The following is a 13,262-nucleotide window of genomic DNA, read 5'->3' as shown; positions in this document are numbered from 1 at the left end:
GTCAGAATTTAGAACAAGGATGAGGACAATATTTTGAGTTTAAATATCCTTCCCTTTGAAAGAGGACAGAAGACATTTCACTTAATGATTAACTATTATTTCTAAGAAAATATGAAATTTTGAGATTTTAGTTGTAGAAGTTTCATATGTACACACATGTGTGGACAAAAAGAGGAAGATATATTCCTAAAGCAGTTTCTTATGTTTCTTTTTATAATGAGAAAACAGGTTCATAAGTTTTCGTTTTTATTCCAGAAGCAATAGCTATAATTTGTAGCACTATTTTCTCTTCTTAACTACTACACTGGAAAACTGAACATGTCCTTTTGACCCACATTATGTTACTGGTGGAAATGCCTATTGATTACTATAATCAAATTTAAGACTTTCCACCAACATTTGGCTATTTTTACCCTTGGAGTTGATTGAGGATTTCTTTAGCTGTTCTGTGTGTTTATTTTTTTCTTCTGTTTTCAATATTTTACAGTCTCCAGAGAGAAGCAATAGCTACCATCACAAGAGTGAGTACACCCTCTTGTCTGGGGAAGAGGTGGAAAGAAGGTAAAGAAACATAGAAATAGGATAGGCAAGCAGATATAAATAAGGCAAATATTTCCCTGGTGCCATTGCCACCAAATCATTAACAGCATGTATTGCAGTGTTAAAAAGAGAGTTTTACTTGATCTATTGAGGCTTTTGTGTAGGGAGATGTAAGAGATGGAAATACCAGCATCTGGTCACCAATGTGAGATGGTGTGAGTGGACTTTCTCTAATGAATAGGATTTGCCAGTAAGCCTCCAGTGTTTCCCCTCTGAATGAAAAAAAGCTTTACCCTTGATTAAAATCTGAAAATTATTTTTGGAAAAGCAATTCAGAGTTTTGTTTCTTTGGAAAAGCCATTCAGAGTTTTGTTTCTGCTCTAAGGATCTAAAATTGAGAAATATGGCTCAATAAAGTTTTAACTTGCATGACAACAGATTGATAGTCCTTTATGAATTATCAAATAGATCTGATAGCTCTGTTATGTCTTATTGTTGTTTTTATACTGTCTAATTATTCTCAGCTCTATGAGTTGGCAGCAAAACTTACTGGGGTATAAGGGAGAGGACTCTACAATAATGTCCCAAGGCAAAAGTGGAATGTCTTGGTAATGACCACAGTAGCATCACACTATGCTCATCACTATGGTGACCTTTCTTACACATTAAAATTGCCATTTCAGTTGCCATCTTGTCTCAGAATTCAAATGCTTTTTCCTCTCCTGTAGACAGCCAGTTTTGTGTGATTTAGAATAAGACTGTGTGATTTATGTGAAAGAAAAGGTTTAGAACTTTTTTTGTCTTCCTTATTTTAATGCTTTAAAGTACACACCAGGAAAATTTCAGAATTGACATTGATCAGTGTAAAGAAGAGGAAATAAAAGAGACTTAGTGCTTCAGAGAAAACTTGTTCCTTCTACTATGTGTTAGTACAAAGTTGTATTAGTGTCACAGCTTGATGGAGGAAAAGGAGGCACACACAACAGCTTAAACACTGTCGTATGCTCTGGAGTCAGGCTACATTTGTGCTAACAAGTCCAGGATCCCCTCCCAGGTATTGAAACTAATGTGGCATGGAGCTCCTGAGCTGCCAAACCCAAATGACTTCCTGCAGACTGACAGTGGGTGTGCAGCCTGTATTGTTGAGGCCCTGAAACAGGGCCAGGAGGTGGTTGGGAGAATTCTGGTTGACAGGAGCCAATTCTACACCAGGGGCCTTCTCACAGTTCCAGTGGGACTTGTTTTCCAGTGCTCAGCTATAGTCTGTGTCCTAGGAATGGTGACTGGCTAGGATGGCATAATCTTCATGCAGTAGCCATGACACATCTGCTCAGGGTAGGATCCTGAAACTATTTCTGTATAAAATCTTGTGATTGTGCCAGTCAAACTCATGCATCAATCCTATGCCATCCGTTTAGTCCTTATTTAACAACAGTCTTTTAGTCATACTAGACACATATCAACCACTTATTTTCATGCTTGTTCTTCTTAGATTTACTCTTTTTTGCACCTCCTTTTTAGGGTGATATCATGAAATACATTATGGTACCAATAAATAAAGTCTAAAAGACCATGAGTATAAAGGAAAAAGAGTCCATTTGAAGTTAAATTTAGCAGATCATTGACTGGTCTGATTACTTCCTTCCATTTAAGTTCATCTTCCCATCATTCCATAAATATTCCATTTCCATTTCCTACTCTGTTCTCCCCTATTCTCCCAGATATACTCTGATCCTCACCCACTGCAAATTTGTCTTACGAATTTCTAACACTTTGGCTTCTAATCTTCTTCTATAGACATAATGATTCCATTTCAGTTCTTGTCCTCTGTTCTCTTTCTTAATACTTCTTTTGACTTGATGCTGTTAATTAAAAGTCAAATTTTCTATTTCTTCCAGAAGAAAATTAATTATTTCCTTTCAAAACTGACTTATGCCTTTAGGAAGAGATTGCTTTTTGAGGTTGTATTTATTAATGTCTCTAAACAGAATTGTCTTATTCAGCTATTTTTCTTTATAGGGAAAGTGTTCAGGATTTTCATACTATTTCAACATAAACAAATCTGATCCAATACCACTGTTATTTAAAAAAAAATATTAGATATATTATGGAAAAAACATCCCATCTCTTGCCCAGCAACTGCCAAGTTTTTCTTCCTGTTTAACAGAAGTCAGGAAGCATCATGTTGACATCAGTAACATTCTTTGTTCCCCCTGTCAGTCTCAGACTTAATTTTTTTAGTATTCTTCTGCCAGTGTCAAAGCTGGCAGCCACAGCAGAGTGGTTTGATAACCCTGGAAGTCAGGGTTTAGGGGAGCACTACTCTTGAGTGCCTTCACTTTTCATACTGCTTCTTTCAAGATATGAGAGAATTTGTTCATTTAAGATTTTCTTGTACTGCAAGCTTGTCTCAATCCTTCAGCAGCAAGTGAAATCCCCTCTAGAAGTTGTAATGTGTAATGAGCAATTATGCTTACCTGTCTTTATTAGGCTGTTTCTCCTTTTCCTGCTGCGATGAAAACAGGGAGAGATCTGCCAAATCAGTACTGTAAATCTCAAAGGTAATTAAAACTTAGATTTTGTAAACAATTTTTACAACTCAAAAAATAACACAGCGAAGTTTTCTTCAGTGTTCTGCATTGAATACTCTTGCCCAGAAAATCTTGATAGACAAAATGCTCTTTAACATTTTCCAGCAACATTTAGATGGCAATTGAAAGTGCATCCATATTATCTGGCAGAAAGTGTTAGTACTTTGAATACGTATCACTTGTTGTTTTCTTCTTTTGTCATAAATGTTCATTTTTAACTCTGAAGGAGTCACAGATGCCTCACTGGTAGCTATGAAATATCCTAACAGTCACCAAAGGAAAAAAGGTTTATATTTACTAGGAATTTGGGCCTGAAAACAGCCCAATGAGAAGGTGGTAAATAAATAACAGACATTGCTGGAGAAATGAAATGGGGACTGCAATAACCGTGTAATTGTCCCTCCTGGCTTTTATATCAAATTACAGTGAAATAAGGGAATATTATTGGAATCCAACAAGCCAGTCTAGTAAGTTTTATTTTGCTTTTGATGTCCATGTTCTAGTACAAATAAAAAGACATCTCTGCCACAAGAAACACCAAGCTCCTATAATTTTTTATAGCAAAGTGTGTGCAAAATATTTAATAAGGTTAGATGATGGCTATGTAAAGGATGCAGCTGTCCATGTTTCTGCTTTCTTCAATATATTATGTTTATTTATGTTTTGTTTTCTCATATTAATTGTTTTCTTCCATTTTAGGTTTCATTAGAGTTCAACACATTTTCTCAAGTCAAGGTTATTGCTATATACAGAGAGCCTAATTATACCAAAAACTGTGCTACATCCCTCAAATGAAACCATTTCCATTCAGGATTAGCCTCTGCAAGTGAAGCTTTTTCTTCATAAAGTGAGGTTATGACCCTGATTAAATTTTTACACATTCCTGGGATAAAAGCAAATATGTGACCTTGATTTGATTTTGTTGTTGTTGTTTTGGGTTTTTTTAAGAGTTTGGGCAATATTTATTAACAAAAGGAACTTTTTTTTTGTAGCAAGGGAAACTCATTCTCTGTGGCAAATGTACACTTTTCTGCCAGGTTTACCAATAAATACCACAAACTGTTTTGGGCTACGGAGAAAGCAAAGCAGTAAAAGAGCCAATATTTAGTGATCTAGTGCCATGTAAATATCCTGTGTCCCTGTGGAAACAAATTTTGTCATACAGACCTTTTCGGACACATACAAGAAGATGCTACTTCAAAATATTTTGTCATTCCACTGAAGGAACCAGGGATAAGTGAAACAACCTGATCTGTGCACTTGCAAAGGCAACTTACTCTATGCAAAATGTATACTGCTTATTTATCCTGGGTATAAACAAATTCATCACTTAAACAACCAGAGCCCTCTGCAGAGAAGAGAAACAGAGGTAATGGAGAGCTGTTCACATAAATATGCCAACACTGCTTTTACTTAGAATCAATTTATTTCTGTTAAACAATTTGGCAAATACTCCTCATATATATGTATATGTATATATGTATATATGTATATATGTATACATATATAAACCTATACACACACACAAAAGAACACCAAGCAAGCCACAGAAGAAAATATTTCTATTCAAATATTTGGGAGTTCAGTTGGCATCCAATTAAAATGTCCACTTCTGAGAAATACACAGAAAAGTGTGACTTCCCCTAACAATCCATTTCTTTACAAACTCTTTGGATTGACTAAGAAAAAAACTTTTTCTTCAGGGGGTCTGTGCACTGCACTCAAATTTTTTAAGTGTATGGTAACAGTCATTCAGGCATCTCTGGAAGTAGAACAGTCTAAGGAGGACAAGAGAATCCCTTAAGGTGAAGCTTACTAAACTAAAAATATTCAGTATATTCTTCTCACAGAAAATCATCTTGCCCCCTCCTGATTTCAAGATAGGTTTTAGTCTCTTACCTAATGTTAATTTTAATCACAGTTTCCTAGAGCACATTAAAAACCCCTGTAGATCATCAGCTTTACAGAGAACATTGACAATAGAAAATATTTGGTGTTGTTTGCACACAAGAACAAAAGTTTCTTACAATTTTGCCAGTTAAATTTTACCCAGTTCAAATTTCTACAATGTCTTCATTGCTCTTCTTTATTTCTCCTCACTATTTGTAGATACTCTTCTCAAGAACATTGCTAGTTGGCGTTGGATAATTGGGATTATGACAATTTTGCAACAGCTCTGTATCTCATAAAGAAAAGTTCTCCCCTTTTGGTGGCCTGTAAGCACTACCTGAACCAGTCACCTGATGTTGTAGCTGCTTTTTCAGTGGTCACAAATCCTTTATTAGATAGTCATTCATATACACCTTATAAAACTAAGTAACAAATAAAATCCCATAAATGGAAAAAGACACAACCTTGGTTTTGTTTCTCTTTTAAAAAACGCTAATATTTATAAAGAACTTTACATTTAATTAATTTTCATTTTTATATGATATTGTGAAATTTAAAAAAATAAAATTCTTGTATTTCAATTTAGCATTTAGTTTTCACCTCTAGTAAAGTGCTTTTTTAAATCAAGAAAAGATCTGGTAAATTTATTTCTCAGCTCCATTATGAACTTATGATTTTTGTTTAATTATTTTCTGTTTTTACATAATTTGTCCTTCTGTGCTTGATTTTCTTATCTGAAAGACAAAATCATAGGAAAAAAAAAAAAAAGGACCTTCACTTCTGCAGTATGCCTAGGTAGGAAGCTGAAATTCTGCTCAGAGGTTTGCATTGAGAGCCAGAGCCTGGAATACTATAAGAAAAGGCATTGTCTAGGGAACATATGGTTGTATTAATGTTAATACTGAAAAAAAAATTAGAAAGGGTCTTGTTTGTTTGCTTGTGTGTTTTTGCTTCCAAGTGTTATTGTATCAGAAGAGAAAATACTGCTGTACTGTGGTCACTTGGGAACCTTTGGTTTCTTTCAACTTCAGTCTTCTGGAGTGGCTTCAAAACATAAAAGTTTTGACATCTCTCTGAGTTGTGAATAAATACAGAAACATCTGATAGGCTTTGGCTATTCTCCATTTTATTGGGGATAAAAGCTTCATATGGTCAACCCAGGATATTGGTAAATGCAGTAGCCATGATTATATCAATGTTTATAGTAGCAGGTTGCATTACAATAGAAGAAGACAAGCATTGGTTTTCATTTATTTAGGGATTGTGGCAAAAAAGAACATAACAATTTAAAAATATATTTACACAGATCATAAGATTTCTGAGTGTTTTAAAAAATTAAATCCACACACTTTAATATTCTCTGATTTTATATTGCTTATGGCATCTGAAGAAACTGCAATGGGAGTTGTCATGACACCTTATTGTGTTATTCTAAACAGATTTTGACAGTCTTAATAACACTTCTAATACAGCTTAGCAGGTTTTCTGGTTTTGACAAAACATGCAACATGTTCTATTCCTGGCTTGATTTGACTCCTATTTATTAGGACAGTCCAATTCTTATTTAACACAAAATCAATTTCCAGCCCATGATTTTCTCATTTCCAGATATTCAAAAATATATTTCTTTTATGTGTGGTACATTTTGAGAAAGTCAGATTTCAATTTCAGCTTCATTCATCCTTATAATGAGTTGGACTGTATAGAGAGAAGTTCTTCCCATCCCTTCTAGTTACAGTGCAGAGAAACCAGAAAAGAGGACCAAAAGAATTTGTTCAAACTGAAGAAAATCTGTAGGCACTGTAAGAAGGCAACTGTCATTATCCATCCTTATTACATCCAATGTCTGGAAATGTGAGTGAAGAACTTTAAATTCCTCAATGAAATATGTGATATCTACTCATCTTTGTGACAGAAATAAATATTCCAAGGAAGATGTGCTATGCATTTTCAGAACTGTGGCTGTAAAGATTTCTTTAAAGGTAAGAGATTCTTTCAAATGCTAATATCTAAATTCTTTGGAGAGTCAGGATTAAATAACAGGGTGATGTATTTCAAACTCCTACTGAAAAGTTTAGTGGAAAATGCCAGAGATGATTTAGACAGAAGTTTCTGAAACCACGGAGTTGTCTGACAACTCTTTTAACAGGCAGATGCATCTGAATCAAAATCAATTGTCAAGAATATCAATGAGTTTTCTGTGTCACACCTTTTTGTTTAGATGTTGGGTTTTTCTATTTAAACACATAGAAGGAGTTATTTCTCTCTGTAGAACTCTGTGAGATGGGAGAATGGTGCAGGTGAGAATTGGGATGATGAAAAAAATAATATGCAAACAGTATGATGGGGCCCTTTTCATGCACATAGATTAAATCTAGCAGTTAAAATCTTTATATACAGGGTTATCTCAATCGTAGAAAATAACCCAGACAAACAATGAAATGATTGCTTGCTTGCTTGCTTGGGATTTTCTATCGGAAGACAGAACAAAAAAAAAAGAAAAAGTGAGAAGTATTTTTTTCCCAGTCAAGTCTTTGGGGTTTTTTGGGGTGTTTTTTGGTACAGATCCTACTCCAAGGATCAGAAGATACTGATAACTTTTCAGTCCCATACCTTATCTTTGAATTTTTAGGAGGAAAACAAAATATTCCTCTCATTCCTTTGTCTTTTAGAAGCACATAGCAGGGGAAATAAGTGTATTAATAACAGCAATTTTATTTTGATTTTCACTATATTTTCAAAATGTTTTATAGCATGAGGATACATGAGGCTTTGTAGCTGAGGTCCAGTGAGATTATCCAGCATCACAAAGGGTCAATGCCAAGGCAAGGGCTGCAGTTTTGGCTCTTATTTAGTTGTTTGACTGTTTTCAGCTATGCCTTTTATGTCCCACAATTCCTACAGTAGGTTTCTCTTGTCCTTTACTAAGTTCCTTTGTTTAATTGCTTGTTTACTTCAATTTTTATATGCCACCTGTGCTTTTTCAGGTGTGATGAGCCAGGTGCTTCACCCTTTCAGTATAATGCCATGGTAGTTGGGAAAATTTTAAAAGAAAAAAAATGCAGTACTAGGAAGGCATGGGAGTTTCCAGCTTACCAGAATAAACAAAATTTATCAGGAAATGAGAGAGATGTATAAGACCTTGTTTAGTGCTATCAGTATAAACAGGATGTTCAAGGAAACAAGAATGTATTTACATGTTATTGAGTCAAAAAAAAAAAACAAAAAACCTCCGCAAAGCACCTGCAGAATTTCAGCAAAGCTGCTGATAAGTATTTATGCTAAATCTGCAAGGAATGAGCCTTAATCTTGGTACTCTGTGGGAAATAAATAGAAAAGTAGCCAGGTTCTGTATCCTGATCTGGATGAGCTCCAGATCTTGGGGCTTTGTTTGTGCAAAAGTTCCCCAAACAGCTGCTGGCATTTCATTTCTCGCAGGTAATGACTCACCTGCTCACAAGCACCATTTCTCAGCCCTGAGCTTTGGGTACCCCTCACAGTCTGTATCATTGCTCTGAGAACTTATTCAAACCTTTTTGCATAAATTCCTTCCATTTTTAAAGGCCACTGGTAAGACTATCAACAGTTTGTAGCAGAGAAAGAAGAGAAAGGGATATAGCAGTGTGATGACCTATGAAGAGAATTCAGAACAGTTCATTAGAACTTGAGCCTAATTGTTTAAAGCCATATCTATGTAAAATCTCTGATATTCTATGTAAAATGCATTTCAAGCATGCTTTGTTCTGCTTTTTATGATGAGAATCAATTTTGTTAATTTTTTTTTTTAACAGACATCTAAGTAGGTTGAAATATTGACCACTAATTTACCTGTCCTTCTAGGGGTTCAAGAGCAAAATGGGAAATTTTTATTTTCCTGGAATAAAATTATTTCTTTGGGCCTGCACATACTTTACTTACATATATATATATATATATATATATATATATATGTGTGTGTGTGTGTGTGTGTGTATATATATATATATAATTTCCCAAAACTTATTATGTACCCTATAATATTTTTTCCTTTATTTATTTTTTTTCACTAATTCTATAAGTATATGATGCAGCTGTTTCAAATAGTAAAAGCACTTTGTGATCACAAAGTGGTTATCTATCAAAAGATAGACTTATTTATTTCAATAGATAAATGTGTATCTCTAGACCAATTTTTTTAATACTCCTTTATTTTTTTATGTCATTTTCATAGAGTAAGAAGGAGCTCTCCTCTCTGATTAAACTCTTGGCATCAAATACATTTAAATACAGATTGTTTTCCCCATCCTGTTTTAATGAACCATGTTTCAGCTTTCCCAAAGGAGCTGCAAAATGCCTTATAACTAGCTTTGATTAGCTGCTTGTTGAAATGCATGTCTATTTTTTGAGTAATATTTATACACTTTTATTTTATTTAGATATGGTTTAGGACTGTTTTCTGTGACCCATGTCACCAACCTAAAAGTGGAAAAGTAGCTACCAAAGAACTCTCCAGCAAAAGGTTTTGATGCCCTAATGTCCAATCACAAGTGTCTTATGTAAGTAGTTAAAAAATTAGAAAAAAGTAAAAAAAGTCCGCAATTCTTCCAGAGCACTGTAACAGAGCACTTGACTATTTAGCACACAATCTCCAGCCTGGGTGAAATTAAAGATGACTCCAATTATTTCTAGGGGGAAAGTCAAAATGTCAAGTTATTTTTTAAAGGCTCTTTTTCTTTTGTTGCATTCTGTACTCCTATTCCTGTGAGCTAAGCAGATAGACTCTATCTAATAATGCCTGGAAGTATGAAAAGAGCAGAGCACAAACTATTCTAAAATTGGGTGATTTGGAGAGCAGCTCGCCGTGCTGTATTTAGTGGGGATGTGGGAATGGTGCAGCTCCTGCCTGTAAGCATGTGGCTCCAGTAAGGGCTGATTCACAGCAAAAAGAGGAAATCATCCTTTATTTCAGCCTGAAAACTTCTGATATCAGAGCACTGCTCTAGGTCTCCTACTCACTGTGTGAAATGCTGTGTCCTAGGACCCCCCAGCCCACAGACTTGGTCCTCTGGCTTTGCCAGGGTGGATGATTCCAGCACTAAATCCCACCATAGTGAGAGGTCTGAAAAAAGTTGATTTGAATGAAGTTTCTGTGAAACTTGAAAGCCAGACACAAATTTCTGATCCAAATTCTGCTTTTGGCTTATACCTAACAACGAAAAGATTTCACCTTCCTAGGTCTCACTTTAAGTAACACACATCTATATATACTTATGTATATATAGATATATGTGTAAGAGGAAGATAGGATTGGAATTATGTAAGTTATGGTTTTAATGGCTCCCTAAGGAATTTGATGTGGTCTTTTTCTGATTTTAAATAAGTATTTTTCAGGTCAGCTTAAAATAAAATAAATCAGGTATGTCATATGTCTTAAAATATTGGCATGACATTAAATATCCAGAATTATTCCTTTTATAACTCTCAGTGGATCCTGGAGTATTTGTTCAAAAGAATTAGTGGAAATGACATAATATTAAGGATATGTATTGTAGAGTTTCTACATATTTTTAGAACTTTTGAGAAGTTTGACATTCTTTATCAGTAATAGGGATGTTTTCATGCATTTGATTTATCATGCAGTTTATGTGGTTTCAGTTTACAAGTTTCACAAAAGAAATGCAGATTTTAGTTATGTGTACTTCCTTGTAACGTGGATATGAACTTCCCATTATGGTTACATTGCAAACCTCCTTTCATGATGCATAATCATATACCAAAGTTAAAAACTCCTTATCAAAAATATCCTGTTATTCCTCTCTTTAATGGAATTTTTTCATCCTTTTCTTGGTAATCTGGCATGAAGAGGGAACAGATTTATCAGAGCAGCTCCTCTGCTAAATTAAGTTCTTGGACATTTAATGCTGTGTGAGCTAACATAATTTGACTTCTCAACAAACTTTTGTCTCCTTAAAGTCATATTTCACTTGCAGAGTATGATACTAGTGCAAAACTGTTTCCTGTTTGCTGTCCCTTCTCAGTGTTGGGATGTTTGCCCTGTTCCATGTTACTCACTTTATTCTAATAAATCTGGGAAAAGCAACTGATAGCGCCCCTTTGAATCTAATCTCCTACTAAGGCAACACAACTAAGTGTTTCACTCAATTTCAGCTGCAATTATTGGCAACACCACATTTTCAGTGATGTCCTCCTGAGTGGGGCCACTGAGATACAAGAAACCCCCATAAAAGCAGGGTTACACACAGGGTTCTGCTTTGTGCATTGTGTGTTGAAATTAGCCTTACTTTTTCTCCTGCTATATGTAAAAATAGCCAGTATATTTCTAGGAAAATTGCAAACACGACAGTCCTTCTATCCTGAAAGACTTTATACCACGCAGCAACCTACAGCAAGCTAATTGTTCGGAAATACAGTTTTGAAAAACAGGACTAAATTTAAGCCTGTACCTCCTTGGCTATTAAGGCAAAGACAAGATGAGAGCTAAAGGTTACTGATTTTCCTGAAAGGTGGTGGGCAGCAGAGTTAAAAAGCTTCTCTAAATGTGCTGTGTGGGAACTTGATTTTTGAAATAAAATTTATAGGAGCTCTACAAGCTGTTTTCCCCTCGGGAATCCGTAGAGCATTTCATTAGAAATGAAAGGTTATAGGCAAGGCAGTGTTTGCACCATTGACCTTTCACTGGATGGCTTTCTAAAGCACTGTTGAATGTCTCTAAAGGATGCAAATGTATTTTCTTCAAAACACGGCAACTCTGAGCCTTACATGAAAGCAGTCTAATTTAGAGAATTACAGGATTGTTGAGTTCAATCCACTGTATTGAAGAGCTCTGTAAAAAGAAGTTTACCTTTTCTAATTCTGACATGGCTTTTTCATCCCTCGCTTTGCCCTTTACATCAATAGTGTTCCTCTTTCTTACTTTAACTTCTCAGTGTGGGTTAAAGGAACTGAAGCTGAGAAAGCAAGAGAAGTTTTCATCAAACATCTGCTTTTGGTATTGATTGCTGGTTTGAGTTATAGATGATGCTTTAGTGGGTGAAAGACTCCAGCTGGTCCCCCTGTTCAGGGGGCAAAGAGAATTAAAAATAAAAGGTTTCTGCAGAGTTTCTATCTGTCCATGTATTGACACCTCAGGATTTGTTAATGCTTTCAGAGAACACCACCTTGCTTTTTTAGGTAAGCACTGAAAATGTTTAATAAGCAACAGCATCATTTCCTTCTCAGGGAAGGAAATAATTTCCTCTCAGAAGCTGAGAGAATTTGGAGAGGATTTTATGTTTTCCCATGGATATTAACACTTAGAGGTACTGGAAGGGAATGTGAAATACAATTATAAAAGTTCTGATCTTTCCTGTATCTCTTGTCTGCAATTGTACCATTTCAAGAAAACAGAGGTTAAATATTTACTGTGTGATAAAAAAAATAAAAACAAACTGTGTATGTTTGCAGCTCAGAGGAAACAGATATCCCAAGCTCCCAGCTAAATGTGTTCATCATAGAATCACAGAATCAACTGGGTTGGAAAATACCATTGAGATCATCGAGTCCAACCCAGTTACTGAAAGGATGGGCTTCCTCTGAGATCAAAGTTTCAACTATATTCACAAAAAGGTAGGAGTTTCTGTGTGAACTTGAGTGTCAACATGATGCTTATATGATGCTTTAGGGAGTCTTAAACATTAGATCAAATGAAATATAAACTACCAATTACAATATTTTTCTGTAGTAATTGTAAATCTTAGTTTATTCAGCTTTATGTACTTGTACAGACTTTTTAAAATAATTAATTACTTTAGAACCACAGATTTACTCTATGTACAAGCTCAGCTTGTCTCCAAAATGGGTATAATTATATACTGGACTTTGGCAATAGTGCCTTCTTGATTTTTCAGCAGAAGTACTGACATGACATTTGGAACCACAACTGTCTCTTTTATGAAGTAAGCCTTTCAAAAAAAAAAAAAAGTCAGAAAATCAATATTTATTTTTTATTTTATAATTGAAGACTATTGAATGTATCAAAAATGTCTATACTGATTTACATTTATCTTCAACAATGCTTTTTATAAAATGATATGCTGTATTAATTAAAATAAAACAATATGAACTTACAAGACTAAACCAGTCTAATTGGCAGAACTCTGATTAAATTGAACATAGGGAGTCCAATGCTGTAGTACTTAGCCTTAGGTAAATGTTTTTTGAAAATACTTGGCCTTTGGAAAATTAGTTAAAAAAGAATTCTGG

The sequence above is a fragment of the Passer montanus genome, unplaced genomic scaffold, assembly GCF_014805655.1.
Source record: "Passer montanus isolate IOZ18808 unplaced genomic scaffold, ASM1480565v1 scaffold88, whole genome shotgun sequence".
NCBI lineage: Eukaryota > Metazoa > Chordata > Aves > Passeriformes > Passeridae > Passer > Passer montanus.
The sequence above is the reverse complement of the archived record's forward strand: the minus strand, read 5'-3'. Positions refer to the sequence as shown.